This window comes from Myxine glutinosa, chromosome 2 (genome assembly GCF_964187855.1).
Source record: "Myxine glutinosa chromosome 2, kmMyxGlut1.1, whole genome shotgun sequence".
Taxonomy (NCBI): Eukaryota; Metazoa; Chordata; class Myxini; order Myxiniformes; family Myxinidae; genus Myxine; species Myxine glutinosa.
In genome coordinates, this window is record NC_136262.1 from 195,054,008 (window position 1) to 195,078,746 (window position 24,739).

The following is a 24,739-nucleotide window of genomic DNA, read 5'->3' on the forward strand; positions in this document are numbered from 1 at the left end:
AGCTCCACCACCGAAGGTGGATGGAGGTTATGTTTTCACTGCTGCCTTTCTGTCTGTCTGTCTGTCTGTCTGTCTGTCTGTTTGGTTGTTTGTGAACAGGATATCGCAAAAAGTTATCGGCGGATTCAGACGAAATTTGATGGAGAGGTTGAGTATGTGACACGGGCTATATGATTTGAATTTGGTGAAGATCCGGATCTGGAACTGGATCTGAGAATTTTAAAAGTGATTCTTCACCATTGAGAGATGGGGCAAAAAAAAAACTATATGTAGAAAGGTATCTCTAAGAGTTGTGGACGGATTCGGACGAAACTTGGTGGACAGGTTGGGTGAGTGACAAGGAAGAATTGATTCGATTTTTGTTGAGGTCCAAATTCAGATATGGCCTATCGGTGGGATACAAAACATGAACTGTTCAGCTTGGCAGAGATATGATCTCAACCGAGTGCTGTTCAGGTTTGTTAGGAAAATCGAAGATTTTTCAAGTATATTGGTTGGTCTTGTGCATTATTCTGTCTGTCTGTTTGTCTGTCTGTCTGTCAGTCGCCTACAGGTCACAATTTTCAACCGATCTTCACGAAACTTCAACAAATGGTAGAGTTGGTCATAAGCAAGAAGCCTATTGTTTTGCGGTCCAAAGGTCAAGAGGTCATCATCGGCCAAAAGGTCAACAAAGGCCAGATTTCTAAAATCCTCAATTTTCATGTGATTGACTTGAAATTTTAAGAGGATTTGCATATCTGGACACTGAATTCAACCACCAAGTATTTTTGAGGTCAACATAAGCCAAAAGGTCAACATAGGCCACATTTCTACATAGGGCTTGCATATCTGGTCACTCAATTCAACCACCAAGTATATTTGAGGTCAACATAGGCCAAAAGTTCAACAAAGGCCAAATTTCTACAACTAGCAACAGTACCCGCCCTACGGGCGGGGCTTCAATTGGGAAGCCCAAATGAAAAGGTAAAATATCAGAAATTGAAGGCTTTTTTTATTTTAAACGATTCATATAAACATCCGTTAAATCACATCACACACAAATCATCAAAATCGAAACAGTACATGGCTAAACAGCACATGGGCGATCACGTACCACGTACGTCTCGCGTCTCGCTTGCTCTCATGTTGTCCCGATAATGATCCTTCCGCAGGTTCACCTACGGAAACCTTGTTACGACTTTTACTTCCTCTAGACAGTCAAGTTCGCTCATCTTTTCGGTGCACCGGTACGAGCCGAGAACGGCCTGTGCAGGGGCTGATCCGAGGATCTCACCAAACCGTCCGATCGGTAGTAGCGATGGGCGGTGTGTACAAAGGGCAGGGACTTAATCAACGCGAGCTGATGACTCGCGCTTACTGGGAATTCCTCGTTCGTGGGACACTGTCTCAAGCCCCAGTCCCCATCACGGATGGGGCTCAGCGGTTTACCCGAGCCTGACGGCGAAGGGCAAGGTACACACTGGCCCATCCAGTGTAGCGTGCGTGCGGCCCCGGACATCAAAGGGCATTAAATGTTCATTAAAGGATTACGAAACGAAAAACATTACGAAATTACGTTCACACCGTCACGTCAAACACTACCGTGAACACATACATCGTCACAATGAGAACATCGTCACAATTAACGTTATGCGAACGCGAATGTTATGCGTGAGTCCAAACCTGAGAATGCTGGAGACTAAAGCTGAAATTGGGAAAACTAAATAGCCTATTTTACTCCTGGAGATCCCAGGATTATCCACCCAAAATATCGTTGAGATCGGTTCAGCAGTTTTTACGGTACCTTCGAACAGACAGACAGACGGACATTTGGTGAATTATAGTAAGATTGTCACAATGAGAACATCATCACAATGAACGTTATGCGAACGCGAATGTTATGTGGGAGTCCAAACCTGAGAATGCTGGAGACCAAAGTTGAAATTGGGAAAACTAAATAGCCTATTTTAATCCCAGTGGTCCCAGGATTACCCACCCAAAATATCTTTGCGATCGGTTCAGCAGTTTTTATGGTACCTTCGAACAGACAGACGGACATTTGGTGAATTATAGTAAGATCCTCAATTTTCATGTGATTGACTTGAAATTTTAAGAGGATTTGCATATCTGGACACTGAATTCAACCACCAAGTATTTTTGAGGTCAACATAGGCCAAAAGGTCAACAAAGGCCAAATTTCTGCAATCCTCAATTTTTATTTGATTGACTTGAAATTTTAAAAGGATTTGCATACCATGTCACTGAATTCAACCACCAATTATTTTTGAGGTCATCTTATGCCAACAACTTATTTGAGGGATTTCGCAAGTATTGTGCTATGCACGACATGTTTTTTGTTTGTTTGTTTAATCGTATGTGGGAAGTATGCGTACAAAATGTACGAGATTAAGATGTTTCGAAATTGTTGAATACTTAAAAAAAAAAAATACAAGGTCTAAGAGTTGGGACTGAGACAGATCAGGACACAACAGAACAAAGGGAACAGCCGGAGAAAGGGGAAATGCCAACAGCCGGGCAGAGGGAGAAAGTCGACGGAGACGGACAACCAGTGGATGCAAGTAACGATGAGTGGTAGGACATGGGAGACCTAGATTAAACTTTTCATCTTCATTCAATCAATGGCGATATGTGAATACCTTTCTGAATGTTCTTGTTTGCAAAATATCTGATGTGCCTTCGTGTAAATATAATCGCTTAATGACCCCGAAGAAGTGCATGTCGGAAGTACTCATGTGGGTTGCCCTCCACGAAGATCATATGCATTGAAAAATATACTTTAAAAGCGATGAATGATCTTTATGTGGGGGCGATCGAGGGCAGCCGATGGTTCTTTTGACAGATTTCTTGCCAATTGGAATTTTTGAGACGTGTTTGCAACTTCAACCACATTTTGACAATTTTGTTACCTAAGCTGAACAAAGGTCTTTACTCATTCAATCCATGATTACCTTCCTGCCTCCAATCTACAGGGTTATGGACCTGAGTACTCGACAACACATTTTCTATGATGGCAAGACGAAATTGAGCAAGTTCTTGACTATAACTTTGCATTGCTATCATTAGCATCAATGCTGAACATCTAAGTGTCATAGAAGAGATGAATTGATAATGTTTTTGTTCTGCAGAGGTCTACGCTTATGGAAGATTGGAACGATTGAGGATAGAAGGACAAAAAACTGAAAATTGGATAAAGGGGAAGAGCTGGACAAGAACACATACATGCATCACCATAAGATTGAGCTCCATTATATTTTAGACTTCAGATATTGCACTGTGGGGGTTTAGTGTACCCTACAGAGATGTGTTTCTCAGAATCATAAGCCACTCATCATCAGTATGACGAAAGGTAATTGATGGTGTGGAGCAGTATAACTTCACTTGAAAGAACTGAGCTAAGCATCAGGAAGCATGTAGATTGTATACCATACTGGAACAACTTACTACAGGTTGTCAGTCTGCCACTACCTTGCCTGTCATTATGGAAAAAAAATCATATTCTAGAATTACAAAGTGCATCGACACTCTACGTGAATGGTGTTCGAACTCCTTATGGTCAGCAGTGTCGATCTTCAGATCAACTCACAGCCTCTGAGATGTCCTCAGTGTGCAGCAATTCATTACCACCACCAGAACCTCCTGCAACTTAGGACAAGTTGGCATACAGTATGTTTTGGATGATGAATGGCACCAAATCCGTCAACAAATTTTCACATTCAAAGTGAGTGAAGTTTTTATTTTTGTGTTTTGTTGGATGGTGTTCAAAAGGGATGAAAGTTTGGAGATACCCTGTAGCGTGCTAGTAGAGTGTAGAGATAAGCAGCTTGATGGTGGGAAGCACATCGTGTTTTCTGTACTTTGTGAACATGCTGTTTTGGAACAGTACATTTTGAAATTATTTGACGTTTGCACATTTAGGAAAACTAAAACAAGAAAGTTTTTGAGGCTTAAAGCTTCAGAGGATATAATATAACTTCTGATATACGCATGCCGTAATAATGTTTGAAATGTATATATGACGTTATAAATCACTATGCTCTCATGATACATGATTATTACTTCGAACACAAATGTAAAATAAGAAAAGGAATGCATGGGTTGTGGTGAAATTTGTGAAAGTTGCGGAAATCGCAGAGAGGGAAACAGAGGTGTGGACAGATATAGGACAGAGCTTTGAGATCACAGAGCGAGATTGCTGTCGGTTTTATTGTTGCCATTGATCCGGTGAAAGGGATGCATTCAATTTAATAATGGACCACAGCATCTCGAGCTAATGCTTGCTGCAAAATGTCTTGTTCACCGAGCACAGAGCACCACGTGCTTTTCATTAGAGATCGTATGAGCGTGGGGTGTCCACAGATGGTGCATGGGCGTTGGCAGGAAAACTTGACAGCAAAGCAAAAATCGCACGAACAAAATCAACAACACAATGGCGAGCGCATTCCTGGCACCACTGCGAGTTGTGTCGGTGAAAAAGAGAGCGGAGGGGCAAACGATGAAGTGAGACTGACCAAACAAAACATCTGGCCTGCAGGCTCAGTTAGCTCTTGCATGTGTGGGGGTTGTTCTCTCTCCTGTCCTCCTCTGCAGAGACCTTTTATGGCTCTTATTTCGGCTGAGCCTGCAGATGGCTCCTCTACGGCTCTGCCTAAAACAAAACAAATGCCCCGCTCGAGCCAATTTAATGGTCTGCAGCAGCGCTTGACATCTCATTTGTTTGCCATGTTACACCATTAGGATGTTACAGCCATGTTACAGCATGAGGATGTTAGATCCATGCTACAGCATAACGATGTTAGAGCCATGTTTCAGTATTAGGATGTTACAGCCATGTTACAGCATTATGATGTTACAGTATTATGATGTTACAGCATCAGGATGTTACAGCATTAGTATGTTACAGCATAAGGATGTTACAGCCATGTTACAACATTAGCATGTTGCAGCTATGTTATAGCATGAGGATGTTACAGCATTAGGATGTTAGAGCCATATTACAGCATAAGGATGTTACAGCTTACATATTATATCTTTCCAACTGCCCATATGCTGTGTCTTGTTATCCAAACATCACCTCTTAATTGTTAGGCAGCCGTGAACTCGTGTGCCACACCAGCAATTACTAGGAGGACAAGGGTCTTGATTGACATTGGATGCTTACCACACATCCACACTGTTTAGGCATCTATTATGCCGTTAAGGAGGTGATATTATACAGTTAAGGGGTTAGAGGTGATATTTGGATACAATCCCATAACATACGGCTTGTAAGCTCAACTTTAGGGTTGGTCAAAGGCTTCTAAATATAGCCTTCAAGTTTTCTAATACTGTTGGTAGGTAGCAGTGCAGCACTGACCGGCATTTATGAGAGGGCGGTTCTGTCTTTCATATACTGCATTTAAGCTAGAAGTGCTCTTTCTATAATGTATAAAAGTGGGTGTTAATACATGGAGGATAGTATTATATATATATTGTTGTGGTTTTGGGAAACCGCTACGAAGAAATGGCAACCACCATACAGGTCCCTGAGAATGGTTATTTCATAACAGAACATTATCTTAATCCCTTCCCCTTATACGGGTTAGTATGTTATGTGTTCGGAGATGGGAAGAGAGGACCTCCACTCATAAGGGGATTTTTGTGGGCAGTGCATGCAAGCTCAAAAGCACCCCATCCGAGCGCGTGTTCTAACTTACCTGTCGTGCGAGAGTCCAGTCCAAGAGATGAGGCAGGCTTAAATCCCTTCACCAAAGTGTCATAATAAAAGTCCCCGGGACAAAAGTGTTGTGATAAAAGTCCCTTGAGAGGGCTTGTGGGGGCAGGGTGACCCAATGGGTCACCAATCAGGAGCCTGCAAAACCTCGAACATCCCCCACCCTCAGCAGGGGCCTTACAAAAAAGGCTTGGACACTTGATTCTCTTTATCTGCTGGCTGCCTGACTCCCTCTCTCTGCACGTGTACATGACTCTCTCTCTCTCTCCCTCTCCCTCTCTCTCTCTCTCTCTGCCGAGTTCACGACGCTGTCTCTCCACATGCTCTTGACGCTTCCTCATGGCCTGCCGAAATGATTTTCCCTCGTGGCCTGCCGACCTGACTTTGTGCCTTTGCCTACTCATGTTCATGCTAGGGATCGCCTTTGCCTGCTCATGTTCGAGCTGGGGATCGCCATTGCCTACTCGTGTTTGTGTTGGGGATTGCCTTTGCCTACTCGTGTTTGTGCTGGGGATTGCCTTTGCCTTCTCGTGTTCGTGTTGGGGATCGCCTTTGCCTGCTTGTGTTCATGCTGGGGATTGCCTTTGCCGACTCGTGTTCGTGCTGGGGATTGCCTTTGCCAACTCATGTTTGTGCTGGGGATCGCCTTTGCCTACTCGTGTTCGTGCTGGGGATTGCCTTTGCCTACTCATGCATGTGTTGGTGACTGCCATTTGCCTACTCGTGTTCGTGCTGGGGATTGCCTTTGCCGACTCGTGTTTGTGCTGGGGATCGCCTTTGCCTACTCATGTTCATGCTGGGGATCACCTTTGCCTACTCGTGTTCGTGCTGGGGGATCGCCTTTGCCTGCTCGTGTTCATGCTGGGGATCACCTTTGCCTACTCGTGCACGTGTTGGGGACTGCCATTTGCCTACTCGTGTTCGTGCTGGGGATCGCCTTTGCCGACTCGTGCTCGTGTTGTGGACTGCCATTTGCCGGCCTGGTGCTCGTTGGTGAGGTCAAGACAGAGGTTGTCGTGAAGAGAAGCATTTGGTAACATTGTAACCATTTTGGTAACAGGATCCCAACATTAGTTTTCCCCTCCAAACCCCTAGAAATATATATATACAGTCACGTGAAAAAGTAAGTACACCCCGTGTAAAGTTTTGACTTTTTCAACATATTTCAACATACAGCTATTTGATCTTCATTTCAACAATATTGACAGATAAAGGTGATATAATATAACAAATATCATGAAACATTTACATTTTGTAGTCCATTGTTTAATTTAAATAAACATAAATGCAAATTTCACATGTGGAAAAAGTAAGGACACCCTTGGCTCTAATAGGTGGTATTACCTACCCCCTTTGGCAGAAACAACCTGAAGTAGGCGTTTCTTATAACTGTCTACCAGTCTCTGTCATCGACTGGGAGAAATTTTTGCCCACTTCTCCATGCAGAATTCTTTCAGATGTGTGATGTTTGAGGGGTTTCTTGCATGCACAGCTCGTTTCAAATCCCCCCACAACATCTCGATGGGATTTAAATCCGGGCTTTGACTTGGCCATTCCAGAACCCTCCATTTCTTTCTTTTCAGCGATTCCTTGGTGGATTTACTGGTATGTTTAGGGTCATTCTCATGTTGCAAGGTCCACCTTCGGTTGAGCTTCAACTTTCCGACAGATGGCCTCACATTATCCTCAAGCACCCTCTGGTACAATGAACAATTCATAATGGATTCTATGATGGTGAGCTGCCCAGGTCCTGATGCAGCAAAGCTACCCCAAACCATAATATTTCCACAACCATGCTTTACAGTTGGTATCAGGTTCTTGTGGTCAAATGCTGTCTTTGGTTTTTGCCAAACATGTCTTCTGGTACTGTGGCCAAATAGCTCTACCTTTGACTCATCTGTCCAGAGCACATTGTTCCAGAAGTGCTGGTCTTTGCTAAGGTTTTCATTGGCAAATTTTAGTCTTGCACTGATGTTCTTTCTGGACAGCAAAGGTTTCCTCCTGGCACACCTCCCATGTAGATCAAATTTGTGCATCCTCTTTCTAATGGTACACTCGTGCACTTTGGCATCAACAGTGGCAAGAGCTACCTGTAGGTCCCGTGATGACATTCTGGGGTTCTTAGAGACTTCTTTCAGAATCTTGCGGTCTGCTCTCGGGCTGAACTTGCTGGGGTGGCCTGGCCTGAACAAGTTGGCAGTTGTTTGGAATGTTCTCCACTTGTAGATGATCTTCCGGACAGTTGAATGATTGATTTCAAATTGTTTGGAGATCTTTTTAAATCCCTTCCCAGACTCGTAGGCATCTATAACCTTCTTTCTGAAGGCCTCAGAGAGCTCTTTTGATCTAGGCATGGTGAGGCCGCACACTTCAACAACAAAGAGCAAACCAAACTAAATGTCTGAGGTTTAAATAAGTCAGGTTCCTCCAAGATCCTCTCTAACGATGTTCTAATCATTTGCACCTGAGCTGGTGCACCTGAATCCAATTTTAGGTATTTGAAGTAGTGATAAATGTAGGGGTGTACTTACTTTTTCCACATGCGAAATTTGCATTTATGTTTATTTAAATTATACAATGGACTACAAAATGTAAATGTTTCATGATATATATATATATAAAACACAGTTTGTGTGTGTGTGTGTAATGTTACCGATAGACTCCTAAACGGAGAGGCTTACGTGCTTGATATTTGACACAGACATGGCCATTGAGTGTGGGACGAACATGGCCGAACCTCAAAATATTTGACGATCCATATTTTTTATTCATATTTACCTCAGCGCATTTCAGCGAAGTACCCCGCTAATCTCAGCCGGTTCCAGAGCAGCTCGCTGATTCGCTCAGAGCGATCACGTGATGTTCCATTCCCCGCCGCCAGACTGATTCGCTCAGAGCGGTCAGGTGATGTTCCATCCCGTCACACGTCACTTCACCTTTTATGCGATCGTGTTTTGTATCGATTTTGTGCGATATGAATTAAATGTCTTTGAAACAGCTGTGAAACGTCTTTCCACAACCCTTCCGTAACCGATTGGAGCAGTTTCTTGCCGCACAAAACGAGATCCGCGAAGCGAGTTGGTCGAGTCGTGCTGACCAAGATGGCGACACGGCGGCTTCACTTTTCACGGAGTATGAGCATTCTATATATTTTCAATTCAGTGCGCCCGTGATTTGTGGCATAGACATGACCATTGGGCCTTCACAGTGTAATTTGTGCGAGGCTTTTGTCCGAGTGAGCTTGAGTCGAGAGGGGCGAATGTACGGGTTGGGAATGTACGGATCTCCCTTCCCCCGCCCGGCAACGCCGGGTACTGGAGGACGTCACAGGATCGGTGAGTCTCCAAAATCCGCTTCGTGCTGTTGCGAATATGCAGGACTATGTCCGATTGTTGTGCTGCTCTCCGACCATGAGAACTGCAATGTCATTGTTGACTGGCCATCCCCTTCCCTCCCCCTTCCCCCTCCCCCCTACATCCCCCCTTCCCTTCTCCCCCTCCACCCTACACCCCCCCCCACCCTACCCCTCCCCTTCTCCCCTCCCCCTCCCCCCTCCCCTCTTCCCCTCCCCTCCATTATCCCCCTCCCCCTCCTTTTCCCCCAACCCCCCCTCCCCCCTCCCTTTCCCCCTCCCCCCTCACCCCTCCCTTTCCCCCTTCCACCCTCCCCCTCCCCCCTCCCCCCTCCCCCCTCCCCCTCCCCCCCTCCCCCTCCCTTCCCCCTCCACCCTACCCCCCCCCTCCACCCTACCCCTCCCCTTCTCCCCCCTCCCTTTTCCCCCTCCCCTCCCCCACCCTTCTCCCCTCCCCCCTTCTTCTCCCCTCCCCCCCGCCGATTCCCCCCCTCCCTTCCCCTCCCCCTCCCCTCCCCCGCCCAGCAATGCCGGGTACTTCTGCCGGGTCCCCCCCTACCCCTCCCCCCTCCCCCTCCCCCTCCCATCCCTCACCCTCCCCATCCCCCCTCTTCCCTCTCCCCCTCCCCCTTCCCCTCCCCCTTCCCCTCCCCTTCCCCCTTCCCCTCCCCCCCTCCCCCTTCCCCCTCCCCCTCCCCTTCCCCCCCCTCCCCTCCCCCCTTCCCCCCTCCCTCCCCCCTCGGGCCCCCCCCTCCCCCTCCCCCCTCCCCCCTTCTCCCCTCCCCCCTTCCCCCCCTCCCCTCCCCCTTCCCCCCCTCCCCCCTTCCCCCCTCCCCCCCCTTCCCCCCCTCCCCTCCCCCTCCCTCCTCCCCTCCTCCCTCCCCCCTCCCACTCCCTCCCCCCCTCCCACCCCCTCCCACCCCCTCCCCCTCCCTATCCCCCCCTCTTCTCCCCCTCTCCCCCTCCCCCTCCCACGGAGCGTGGACCGGAGCGCGGGGTTGGAGCCGGACCCTCGACGCCTACCATCTGCCTGGACCCTTCTCTTCCTTCCCACCATCCCTGCCATTCCATCCTTTTGTGTAAGTGTGTTTGTCTGTCCTGGGCGTGTTAATTAAGACTGTGTAAGCTTGCCCTGTGTCCTTTTATTTCCTCTCTTGTATATTCTTGCCCTTTTGTTTCCTCTTTAATCATTACTGTATAAATAAACCATATTTGTTCTTTCTTTTCCCCTTGGTTTCTTCTCATCCGATCGCTTTCGTCCTGTCCCCAATTGATATACATGGCACGATTAGAACCGCTCAGAATCGGGTTTAGTCTTTTTGTTAACGGCTCGGATTTCGGACTGCTAACCCGCTCGGCAAACTCCATCTTGTCCGGGTCCGAGCAGGGAATTCTATCCCTGCTTTACGGAGGGATTGGCAAAGGTATTTGGGAACCCATTGACCAATCACCATGGCCAATCTCACCCCGCAAAGGAGCGTGTAATTTCCAGGAACGGAGGATCGGCCAGTGTAAAAGACAAGGGGATTAACCCCCCCCCCCCCCCCCCTTGGTAAGGGGAGCGCCATGCTCCGAATCCTTAAATATATATATATATATATATATATATATATATATATATATATATATATATATATATATATATATATATATATATATATATATATATATACGAGGTGTGTTCAAAAAGTATCCGACCTTTGTTCATAAAAAATACTCGTATCCAGATACAACAAACTTACACTAATCTCCTTCAAAGTAGTCCCCTTGGGCTGCCACACACTTCTCCCAATGGTTCTGCCACTGTCGGAAGCAGCGCTGGAACGCCTCTTTTGGGATGGCGCGCAGCTGGTCCGTCGCTTTCCGCATGATGTCTTCTCTGGACTGAAATCTGGTCCCTTTCAGGGGCATTTTCAGCTTGGAGAAAAGCCAGAAGTCACACGGAGCCATGTCGGGAGAGTAGGGAGCCTGACGAAGCACAGGTGTGTTGTGTTTGGCCAAGAAACTCTGTATCAAATGTGAAGAATGGGCGGGTGCGTTATCGTGATGGAGCTGCCAATTGCCCGCTGCCCACAGGTCCGGCCGTTTGCCGTCGCACAGCGTCACGAAGGCGACGCAGAACCTCTTGGTAATACTCCTTGGTGATGGTTGTGCCGTGTGGTGCGTACTCGTGATGAACCATGCCACTGGAGTCGAAGAAGACGGACAGCATGACTTTGACATTGCTGCGGACCTGCCTTGCTTTTTTTGGCCTCGGGGATGTTGGATGCTTCCATTGTGATGACTGCAACTTGGTTTCTGGGTCGTACCCATAAACCCAGGACTCATCGCCAGTGATCACTGTGTTGAGGAAGCTGGGATCGCTGTTCACAGTCTCCAGCATGTCCTGTGCGATCTCCAAACGGAGTTGCTTCTGCTCATTCGTTAGCAGCTTTGGTACGAACTTCGCTGAGATTCTCCTGAAGCCCAAATCCTCCTTCATAATGGAATGAACGGATCCAATGCTGACGCCCACCTCGTCTGCAAGTTCTCTGATCGTGATTCGATGATCCTGCATCACCAGGGTCCTCAATTGGTCAATGACGGTCTCATTTCGGGATGTTGAGGGCCTACCCCGAACGTGCTTCACTCTCCACTGATGTGCGGCCATCTTTGAAGCGGTTGTACCACTCCTTTATCTGTGTGTTGCTCATTGCTTCGTCCCCGAAGGCCTGTTGAATCTTGCGGATCGTTTCCACTTGGGAATCGCCAAGCTTTACACAAAATTTGATGCAGTAAGCGTTGTTCAAGTTTTTCCGTCATTTTGTCAAAAACGAAAATCCGACGGTGCTCACTCACACTTCCTCACTCATCGGCGGTCTGCCGTCGAATGACAGCTTCTGCAGGTGGGAAAAAATTCACGCGTGCGCATTAGGATCGCCTACATACGTGCACCAATCAAACGCTCCCTAGCTTCATTTGTTTACGCACGACAAATTAAGGTCGCATACTTTTTGAACACACCTCGTATGTATGTATATATATATATATATATATATATATATATATATATATATATATATATATATATATATATATATATATATTGTTAAGGATTCGGAGTGTGGCGTATATATATATATATATATATATATATATATATATATATATATATATATATATATATATATATATATATATATATATACACAGTGAAACCTTGACTTACGAGTGCACCAACTTACGAGTTTTCCGAGATACGAGCCGTCGCTCGGGCGGTTTTTTGCTTTGAGATGCGAGCCGAGATCTGAGTTACGAGCTTACGCCACCCACCACTAGGTGGCCCAACGAGCGTTCCGGTCACGTGGTTATCTTGCCGTGCAAGCATCTCTGCCGTATATCGCTGCTGCTTTGTTTTCGCATGTTGGTTATTTTGGAAAATTTCTTAGTTTTAACCATGGGTCCTAAGAAATTGAGTGCCAAGGGCAGTACTGAGAAGAAGAAGAGGATGATGTGCTTGGATATAAAACACGCAATCGTCGAAAAACATGAGCGAGGTGTGCGTGTTGTCGACTTGGCGAGGCAGTACGATCGTAGCAGTACGATCGAAACATTTTGAAAGGGAGGAAGAAACAAACCTCGTTGGACAGGTTTTTATTGAAACGCCCTGCAAGTGAAAGCGAGGAAAGTGTGGCGAAAAAGGCAAAAGTCATCTCCTCCACCTCTGCCAGCATCTTCGTCTTATCTTCAAGGTAAATACACTTAATATAACCAGTTTATTTCTTTACATTGTGGCGGACATGGAAGCTCACTGGCGTGGTGACAGCATTCCGCGCACCAAGTGGGCGGCGGCCACGCCGAGGGGTAGGCGTGGCCTCAGGATATACACCGGGCGCGCAGCCCGGAGCGCGCCAGTGTTACAGTGAGCTCTTGAATAAAGACTCTTACAAATTACCGCGTTGGCCGCTTCCTCCTTGTTTACAAGCAGCGCGCGTAACGCCGCTTATTATGTACAGTATATACGAGGTCGTGCTTGTTTATACATTATTTGTTATTTATAAAGTACATTTTTCTTATTTAAAAACACGTAACAAAAAAAATTGGTGTGGTTTTTTGGGGGCTGGAACAGATTAATAGCATTTCAATGCATTTTAATGGGGAAATTTAATTTGAGAAACGAGCAAATTGAGTTACGAGCTCGGTCACAGAACGAATTAAACTCGTAAGTCAAGGTTTCACTGTATATATATATATATATATATATATATATATATATATATATATATATATATATATATATATATATATATATATATATATATATATATATATATATACATACATACATATATATACATAAATATATATATATATATATATATATATATATATATATATATATATATATATATATATATATATATATATATAAAGGAGGAGTGTCTGTCTGTCTGGATATCCGCTTATAACTCAAGAACTACACATCGGAGAAAAGTTTTAGACACAGATTCGGAATCAGCATAAAATTCCGGTGGCTATAGGCTACTTTTTATTTTAATATCAATGGTTTAAAAAACCGCGCCAGCTGCAATTCCATGGTGTAGTTTGTGGCGGCGCGATTGCCCCTTTCCATTCCCATGACGCATTGCGGTTCCGATTCGCGATAAGGTCTTTGCGCTATCACCGACACTTTTCCACCTTTTCCATACCTTTTAATCAGATTTACCTTATCGTCCATCGTAACCACATCACGCTTGGAAACACTAGCATTATCCTTCTCCGGACCCATGGCTAACACAGACACAGTAAAGGAATACTGTACGTCGCCTGTTTTGAATGCAAATCAGCGGTTGCACGTATGTACAGTATACTGTACGTACATATGGGAGGAGGGGTGATATTTTACAACAACCTTTTACAACAACATTTTACCACAACAATAAAATAAAAAAACATTCTCATATCCACAACAATATTTTTAAGGAAAACAAATGTTGTCACGTCCGTAGGAGTGACGTAAAGTCGCACATAATGGCAAAATGCGCGCCATTTTTTTGCGCCAAGAACGGAAAAACATTCCTCATTAATATCATCCTGGCCAAGGTTCGTCAAAATTCGGAAATTGCTCTGGCTGTGGCCTCAAGTGGAATTGCAGCTACACTTCTTGAAGGAGGAAGGACAGCACACTCAACTTTCAAACTGCCTTTGGATTTGACCAAGCAAGACACCCCAACCTGCAACATTAGCAAGAATTCAGCAAACGCCAAGATCCTTCAACAATGCAAAATCATCATCTGGGATGAGGCTACTATGAACCACAAGCAGGCATTCGAAGCAGTGAACAGAACACTCCAAGATATTCGCAACAACAAGAAAATCATGGGTGGTGTGACAACTGTTCTGGCTGGAGACTTTCGTCAGACTCTCCCAGTCATCCAACGGGGCACAAGAGCAGATCAAGTCAAGGCCTGTATCAAGTCTTCTTATCTCCTCTGGCCACATGTGCAAAGACTTACCCTGAATACTAACATGAGAGTCCACCTTCTTGGTGACAACACTGCAGGGGCGTTCTCAAGCCAGCTTTTGAAAGTTGGCAATGGCCTATACCCTCAAGATGCATCAGAACAAATAATTCTACCATTTGGACAGTTTGTTGAAACAAAAGATGACTTGATCAAAAAGGTCTTTCCCAATATGGAGACCCAGTTCCAGGACTCATCATGGCTTGCCGAAAGAGCCATTTTGGCCCCCAAGAACAATGCTGTTAAAGAGATCAACAATTTGCTCCTCCACCAACTTCCCGGTCATGAAAGAAATTATGATTCTCTTGACAAAGTGACAGATGAAGATCAGGCAGTAAACTTCCCAACTGAGTTTCTCAACAGCCTTCAGCCTCAAGGACTCCCAACACACAAGTTGATTCTCAAGGTGGGAGCACCAATCATGCTTCTAAGGAATCTTGATCCACCAAAGCTGTGTAATGGAACACGATTGACAATCCAGCAAATGATGCCGCATGTCCTAGAGGCAACCATCCTCTCAGGACAATACAGAGGAGAGAAAGTATTCATTCCAAGGATACCACTTATTCCACCTGACCTTCCATTCTCCTTCAAGAGGATTCAGTTCCCCATCAGGCTATGTTTTGCTATGTCCATCAACAAGGTGCAGGGGCAATCAATGAAGGTTGTAGGCCTGAACTTCACAGAACAAGTGTTTGCCCATGGCCAGCTGTACGTGGGCTGCTCGAGGGTTGGAAAACCAAGCAATCTTTATGTCTTGGCACCAAGTAAGAAAACCAGAAATGTTGTATACCAAGAGGTTTTGAGAAATTGAAAATTGACAAAACGTCATGTAGGAAATGTACTGTGATATTGCTCTAAAATATACATGTTCTTTTCATCATATATTTGTCTTAATCTTATTCAACCCGGGCGAAGCCGGGTACCTCAGCTAGTATATATATATATATATATTATAAAACAGGAGTGTGTTTGTCTGTACATCCCCAAACTGCTCCCTCAGTTTTGGGGCTAGCCCCACCAAACCTCCTGTGGAACGTTTTGGGAGTCCCAGCGGATGTTCTCAGGTAGGTCGGAGGTTTCAAAAATTCCTCAATAAAATTATGATTTAGAAATGAACTCGATACGAACCTGCCGCAAATCCGGAAGTGGACAGATGACGGCAATGAGTTGGTTTGTTAATATCTCAATACAACCGTCATTTAAAACAGTATTTTGTTGAAGTATCAATTTATGATTGGAATGACGTTTGTAATTGAGTGAATACAATTACGATTTTGAATTCATAATTGTATTCACCCAACCATACGGAACTACTTCACATCCGGATTTAAATATTTGTTTATGTCATGAATGTTCGTAAAAGTTTATTTTTTATATTAATGCTATTTAATATGTGATTGGAGTTACGCTGTTTGGAATGAAAATAGAGATATTGAGTTCAAGTGAATGACTAAATGCCGTGACGGTTTCTACTTTCTAAGCGTGACATTCGCGGATCGCCATATGCAGATTCGCCATTGATTGGGTGTGGAACCATTCAAACGGGTACGTTTTCGTGGTAGTCCTTCACGATCCGACTGTCCATGCTTGATGTTCGACTACAGGTGGCACAATAATGTGGAATTTATTGGTTCCATGGTTTCCCATTCGTCGCTTTTTTACCTTTAAGTCTTTCAAGAACCTTCTGTCCATGCCTGACATGCGACTGAAGGTGCTACAGGAATATGGAATTTATTGGTTTCATGCTTTAGCATTTACCATTTCTGCATTGTCTGTTAGCTTATGGTCTCCCACCCGTGCATAGCACGGGTACCTCGCTAGTACATATATGTCACGTGAAAAAGTAAGTACACCCCATGTAAAGTTTTGACTTTTTCAACATATTTCAACATACAGCTATTTGATCTTCATTTCAACAATATTGATAGATAACGGTGATATAATAGTACAAATATCATGAAACATTTACATTTTGTAGTCCATTGTATAATTTAAATAAACATAAATGCAAATTCCGCATGTGGAAAAAGTAAGTACACCCTTGTAGTCAGGTTCACTATGTTAACAAATATAATTTCGTTCAAAATTTTGGTAGATTAGCAAAACTATACAGTTTTGGAATATTCAGAGCATGAGGAATCCAAAAATTAATGTTTACATTTGCGTAGACACCTTTGCGAAAATGACACTCAGGACAGTGATGAAGATAGTCAGGTTCACTATGTTAACAAATATAATTTCTTTCAAAATTTTGGGATTAGCAAACCTGTACATTTTTGGAATCTTCAGAGCATGGAGAATCCGAAAATCAATGTTGGCATTTGCACAGACATCTGCATGGCCGCCATTTTGGATTTTGAAAATGGCCGCCATAAAATACATATTTCGCGCGATCTCGGCTTCTAGTCAACCTAGAGACTTAATTAAATATGCTAATCCTATGTTTTCTGGGTCAAGGAATCCAATAAAGGCCTCAAAATAGTACCCAGGATTATAGAAAAGCAACAAACAAAGGTAATTGAAAACCATTGTCTTTATATTTGTGATATAACTGTATTACATAATACATGATATTGCAAGTCCTTTGAAGTTATAGGTTGTTATAGGAAGTTATAGGTAGTATCAGATTGAACTATAAGTCCTATACACAGGATCTACGAGGTCTATACCATTCAGGAATATGCTTTTACAGATCTTCATCACTGTCCTGAGTGTCATTTTCGCAAAGGTGTCTACGCAAATGTAAACATTAATTTTTGGATTCCTCATGCTCTGAATATTCCAAAAATGTATAGTTTTGCTAATCTACCAAAATTTTGAACGAAAAAACATCGTGAACCTGACTATTGGCTTTAATAGGTGGTATTGCCCACTTTGGCAGAAACAACCTCAAGTAGGCGTTTCTTATAACTGTCTACCAGTGTGACATCGACTGGGAGAAATTTTTGCCCACTCCTCCATGCAGAATTCTTTCAGCTGTGCGATGTTTGAGGCGTTTCTTGCATGCACAGCTCGTTTCAAATCCCCCCACAACATCTCAATGGGATTTAGATCCGGGCTTTGCCTTGGCCATTCCAGAACCCTCCATTTCTTTCTTTTCAGCCATTCCTTGGTGGATTTTCTGGTATGGTTAGGGGCATTGTCATGTTGCAAGGTCCACCTTCGGTTGAGCTTCAACTCTCCGACAGATGGCGACATTATCACTCGAGCACCCTCTGGTACAATTGAAGAATTCATAGTGGATTATATGATGGTGAGCTGCCCAGGCCCTGATGCAGCAAAGCTGCCCCAAACCATAATATTTCCACCACCATGCTTTACAGTTAGTATCAGGTTCTTGTGGTCAAATGCTCTTTGGTTTTCGCCAAACATGTCTTCTGGTACTGTGGCATTGAGTGTAGATTGATGAGGGAAAAAATGAATTCAAACGATTTCAGCATAAGGCTGCAACATAACAAAATGTGAAAAAAGTGAAGGGGTCTGAATACTTTCTGAAGGCACTGTATATATATATTTATATATATGTACACACACATATACAGTTGGACCCCGCTATTCGCGATTGATAAAACGCGACATGTTTCTCTATTTTTTTTTTTTTTTTGTATACAAGATCGAGGCTCGTGAAAGAGCGAACATTAATCACACAGAAAGACAAACCGACACATAAAACATATAACATCGGGAGCGGTAGACAAGATGGGGAGAGAGGGGGAAGGACACAAACACAACATTTGAGAGCAGGGACCGAGAGACATGGAGACATCGAGAGATCTGAGAGAGGGCGAGGGCTTTGGGGGGGGGGGCATGGGAAGGGGGCGGTGGGAGAGGTATAAAACATATGGACACTGCCAGGACTTCCAGGAAAGAAGTTGGAATTTCAAACAAGGTGGATCTGGGGTGAATTAGCGGGGGTAGAAAAGATCAAGGTTTTGGATGGGGGAAGATAAGAGATGGTGGTGAACAGCTGTTTTAAAGACCTGGAGGGAGGAGTGGGATTGAAGGGAGTGAGGGAGTTTGTTCCAGAGGCGGGAGAAAAGAGGAATGAAAGAGTGAAGGTGAGCAGAGAACCGAGATTTCGGCAGTTTAACCATCAGAGGGTTGCTGGCAGATCTTGTGCGACCTGTAGGAATATTTGGGGGACAGAGCACAGAGAGAGCTGGGGGTGCAAGGCCGGAGAGGAGTCGGTAGAAGACAGAAAGACCACCTACCTGCCTGCGGTGAGTGAGTGAAAGGCCCTCAGAGATAGCTTCATCGCGGGAGATTCCAATAATTCTGAAAGCTTTGGTTTCAACAGCGTGAAGCCGAGCTAGGTGTGAGGCAGGAGCACCGGCCCATAGGGGAGAACAGTATTCCATTGAGCTGCGGATGAAAGCCTTGTATGTGGTGAGGAGCTCAGGTGTGCCGAGGAAGGACTTCGCACGACGGAGGATGCCCAGTCGGCGACTGGCTTTGGAGGCCAGCTTGGAAATGTGGTTTTCCCAAGAAAGATCATGGCAGATAGTGAGACCCAAAATCTTGAGCGACAGAACTTCTTGGAGAGGATTGTTGAGAAAGTAGATGGGAGGGTTGTCCAGTCGATCTTTTCGGAGAGACATAGTAAGAGTGTGAGATTTGTCAGGATTGAAAGACATGTTCCACTTGTTTGACCAGTCTGTGATTTTGTCCAGGTCTTCAGAGAGTGAGGAGGCAGCAGACTGCCGATCTGAGGGAAGAGGAATGGAGCGGCTGAGAGTGGAGTCATCAGCAAAGAGATAGAGAGGATTTTCGAGAGAGTCAGAGAGATCATTGATGAAGACCAGAAAAAGCACGGGGCCCAGAACACTGCCTTGGGGAACTCCAGCCTGAACAGGAAGAGGAGATGAGAGAAACCCATTCAGGGCCACACGTTGACGACGACTAGAGAGGAAGTCCGCCAGCCATGCGTGGAGATTTCCATGGATACCAAAGGAGGAGAGTTTGGTGAGCAGAGCGCGGTGCCAGACCGTGTCGAAGGCACGTGATATGTTGAGGGAGACAGCTCTAATTTCCTGTTTGGCATTGAGGACCTCCATCCATTGTTGAGACAGCAGAAGCAGCATGTCCAGAGTAGAGTGACCTGGTCTGAAACCAAATTGATGATCAGAGATCAAGCCATTGGAGAAGAGGAAAGATTTCATATCCGAAGCAATGATGGATTCCATGACTTTGCTGATAATTGGGAGAAGGCTGATTGGTCTGTAGTTGCTAGGATCTGTTTTTGCACCTTTTTTGTGCAAAGCAGTGATGTTGGCTGATTTCCAAGCAGATGGCAGTTGACCTTGAGCAAAAGAGAGGGTGAAGAGAACAGAGAGAGGGTGAGATAGAGCAGCAGAGCAGGATTTTAGGACCCGTGGGCTGATGCCGTCGGGTCCAGTTGCAGAATCAGAGTCGATGGTTGACAGAAACTTTTCCACCTTGTCAGGAGGAAAGGACACGGAGTCCGGGAGCAGCAGGGTACGACTGGGTATGGTGGGTACAGAGAGGGATGGGTTTGGGACACAAGATTTAGAGGCAAACACAGAGTTGAGGCATTCAGCTTTTTCACGTGCGGAGTCAGCTGTGTAGCGGTTTGAGGTAAGGGAGGGGATGGAGGGGGAACAAACACCAGAAACGGATTTGACCAGACGCCACCAGGATTTGGAAGAGGGGGACAGATAAGAGAGTTCGGTCTTGAGAACGGAGAGATATTGTTTCCTGGCTCTCCTGAGGGTGGACACACACTTGTTTCGGGCTTTGTGAAAGGAAATGAGATTTCCTTCCGTTGGATTTGCTTTCCAGGAGACGAAGGCAAGTTGTTTCTGGGCAACAGCCTCACCACAAGATTCCGTGTACCATGGACGGGAGGAAGGGTATGACAACTGAAGACGAGATGGGATAAATCTGTGCATGAGAGAGAGCAATTTACTTTGGAAGAATTCCCAGGATGAGTTGATGTCAGAGGTGGTAGAGATGGGAGACCAGTCCAGATGATTGATGGCTGCTTGAAGACCGTGCCAGTTGGCCTGAGTGAAATGCCAGACTCGTCGACGCTGAGCAGGCTCCCTGAGGATGGTCAGAGAGATGTCCACTTTAACAAGGACATGATCAGATGATCCGATCGGAGCAGAAGAAGAGCAGCAGACATTTTCAGGGAAGTTAGTCATAACCAAGTCCAGAAGAGAAGATGTTCCGTTGACTGAGATCCGGGTCGGGAAATTGACAGATTGTGTCAGTCCCAGTGAGTCGCAGAAGTCCTTTGCTGAGGAGCCATGGCTGGTGAGAGAGGTACCCACACCCAGCCAACTGGCATGATGACAGTTGAAATCACCACATATGAGGAAGAGAGAGTTGGGATGAGTAGATAGAAGTTGGTCCATATCATCAGACAGCGAGATGTAGATGGAGTCATCACTGTTTGGTGGACGGTACAACACACATATGAACAAGAGGTGGGAGCGAAGGGGAAGCCGTAGCCAGAGGTATTCCTGGGGGTGAGGTGGAGAGAGTGCAGTGCAGGGCGAGTGAGGAAGAGAGTTTTTGATAAAGATAGCAACCCCGCCTCCAGGACGAGGCTCAGGTCTATCATACCGGAGGAGGGAGTAGCCCGGGAGAGATACTATGGAATCAGAGACATCATAAAGGAGGAAAGTTTCTGTTAAGCAGATCACGTCTGGTTTGACAGAAGCAACCTGTATGGAGAGATCAGTTAAGTTTGAACGAAGGCCCCGGATGTTTGAGGTCCATACTGTTAATGAAGAGGAAGGGGGAGCATCAGATACAGAACAGGGGGGAGGAGGGGTAGGGTAAGATGTGGAAGAGGTGGAAGAGGTAGGGAGAGCTGTTGAAGGTGTGTCAGAGATTTCAGAATAGCTCGGAGAAAGGGAAGGATGGGGCGGACAAAAGGTTTGATGGTGATTGGGTGAGCCACAATGAGGTGTTATTTGAGGAGGGGGAAGAGCGAGGCAGAAGGTTGGGGGAGATGGAGGTGAGAGTTTGAAGGGGGAAGAAGCGGGGAGGACGCTTTGAGGAGGGGGAGTGAGAGGGGGGAAATTGAGAAGCAATGAGGGTGGGGAGATTTGAAGGGGAGGGGTGAGGGGGGAGTTTGGGAGGGAAGGGACAAGGGGAGGGATTTGAAAGGGATGGGATATGGGGGAGATTTGGAGGGGAGGGGAGGGGTGAGGCAGGAGTCTAGGAGGGGAGGGGCGAGGGGGCGTCTTGGCGGGGAGGGGTGAGGGGGTAGTTTCGGAGGGAGGGGGCAAAGGGGGAGATTTGAAAGGGATGGGTGATGGGGAAGATTTGGAGGGGAGGGGTGATGGGGAAGATTTGGAGGGGAGGGGTTATGGGGAAGATTTGGAGGGGAGGGGTGAGATTGGATTTTTGAAAGTGTACGATTTATGGGAAACGAACATTTATTGCAAAGTGAGTTTCTTGTGACCTTCGAGTTAAAAATACGTTTAAGGACGCTGGATGGAGGATGGAGTGCAGGAGAGTTTAGGGAATGTAGAAAAAAGGCACTATAGGAGATGGATATTTTTTTTGGGATGAATTGATTTGGTGAGCAAGTCGAAAGCAGCCTTTTAAAGAAGAAGAAGAAAAAGGTGTTATAAAATATGACGGAATACATAACTTGAGGGGAAAGTGTAAACATTGAAGGTTGATGAGTGAAAACTATCTGGGGAAATGGGGGAGAAACACGTGGTCGAAGAACGAACGAACGAATAAGAATGAATAAACGAATGAGAACAGAGAAGGAAATGTTTTTTTTTTTTTTTTTTTTTTTTGTTTTTTTTGAGTTGAGATTTACACAAGGAAGAAGGCTATGGGTGAAAAGACTGGGAATACAGAGAACGAAAGTTATTGGATCACAAAGGACGGACCGCTGAGAAAAACAAAGCCTCAAGGTTGTACAGTGCACACTGTACAAGGCTTCAAGACACGACACGAATTAACACGATTTTCAATACAGGTATGAAAGATTTGCACCGAAAAATCTTCGTCGGGACACAATATACGTACAACACCATAAATAAATACAGTTTTAACGAAAATACAAATGGGAACAATCACTTAACTTCGATTTCAAATCGTTCGCGACGCGGCAAAGGCGCTATTCCGCTATTTGCGGAAAAATGTCCTGCGAGTTGGCTGTTTTTTTTCTTTTCGTGGCTGTGTTCCGTGAAATCGCGCTGTTTTTTTCCCCCTTTTCATAGCCATGTTTCGTGAATTCGCGGTTTTTTCAGGGACGCAAAAAAAATTTTCACGAGCCCATTTATAAAACCCATCTTTCACCAGCCATGCATAAAGCAGCTTTGACGTTCACAAAAAACTACGAGCCACGAGCATGACCTGCTCCTGTGTTCGCCACACTATAAGCGAGCTTCACGGGACATCCCACCAGATGTGTAAACAGGTCAATTCTGCGAAGTATAGAATGCAAACGCTTCATCAAATCTATTACAGTTTGCAATTCATGGTAAAGCATCATCAGAGATGTTACGCAATGAAAACGCTTCGGGGGATGTTCCATCAGCGCCTAAAACATGTCAACTCGGCAAATTATAGAATGCAAATGCAAATGATTCATTAAATCTATTATTGAAATTGGCAGATAGGCTCAATATGGCATCATCTGATGACGTCCCTCACAAAAAAGGTGCAGGGTATTCAGCCCTCTCGTAGCTACCCACAATGCCCTGATGAAGCCTCAAGGGTTTCGCCCATTCCTACATAAACAGACTGTGTCCTGGATCTCGATCATTCTTCTCATGCCATTGCTTTGACCTGCGTTTTTGACTCTCACTCTGCTCATTATTCAATCATAGCTCCCAATCGCAAGTCCAGTGCTGGAGATGTCGACTACCAAGAGGCAGAAGAAAGTGATGTGCCTGAGCCAGAAAGGGGAGCTGCTTGACCGGCTTTCGAGAGGAGAGAGTGCGGCATCTGTTGGCAGGCATTATGGCGTCAATGAATCCACCGTTCACTCTTTCCAGAAGAAGGAGAAGACGATTCGTGAGAGAGTTTCAGCGAGCGCTGCATTGAGTACGAATGTGGTCACCCATGTCCGGAATGTCCACATGGAAAGGATGGAGAAGATTTTCAAAATATGGATCGAGGACAATACGCAGACGAGGGACTTCATGCTGAAAACCATTATGCTGCACCTCTCCCTAAACCCGCTCACCGAGGACGAGTTGGAGGCCATTACAACGGTTTCCAAGGAGGAGGAGGTGGGCAGTGATGTGGAAGAGGTGCCGAGGTCCAACCTCACAGTCCAGTTCCTGGGCGAGTTGCTGCAAGACATGCTGGCGCTTGTCGACAAGTTGGAAGACGCTGACCCAGTCGTGGAGAGGTACAGTACCTCAAGTTCAAGAGGAGCTTGGATGATTTGCTTCTCCCGTACAAAGAGCTACGTCAAAATGATGGGCAATCTGTCAGGCAGCTCCCCATCACCCATTTCCTCAGCCCTGCTCCCAACACCTCAAGACCATCAACACCCTCTCCTGCCCTCCTCTTAGCGTCCTCACCAGCATTCTCACCAGCGTCCTCACCTTCTCTTACCTCTCCTGGCTCTCCCTTAGTGCAAGATTTTAATGCACCATCATTTGGGTCGCACTGAAAGTTAGAGGAATTCATGAGATTTTAATTCACCATCGTCATCACCATCATCATCATCATCTGAAAGTTGCGTATGTTTGTAAAAACAAACAAACAAACAAAAAACGGTACATGATGGTTTTTTTTTTTTTTTTCATGGTACGGTATTGTTAAGCACTTTTAATAAACTGTAAGTGCATTCCTTCAATAAATTGGAAATGGTACCTGGTGTTGTCGTGGTTTTTTTTATTTGCACGCATTTTTTGTGAAACTGTAATCATGTGCATTTGCGGTCGAAAACATTTTATACTTGAAATTTTTTCTTCTATGAATCAGGAACCACCGGGAACCGATAACCTATCCTCCTTTTCACCATTGAAATAATGCCACGGCATACATTCGTGGGATTTTCATAGACCGCAGAGTTTCGTCGACATTCGCGGGTTTTGTCTCACCATTTCCGGGACTGTTATCGACCTTTGCGGATTATCGTCGACATTCTCTGGATTTTCCTCACCATTCGCGGATCTTGCATCGCCATTCGAGGTTTGGTCCTCTCTATTCGTGGATTTTTGC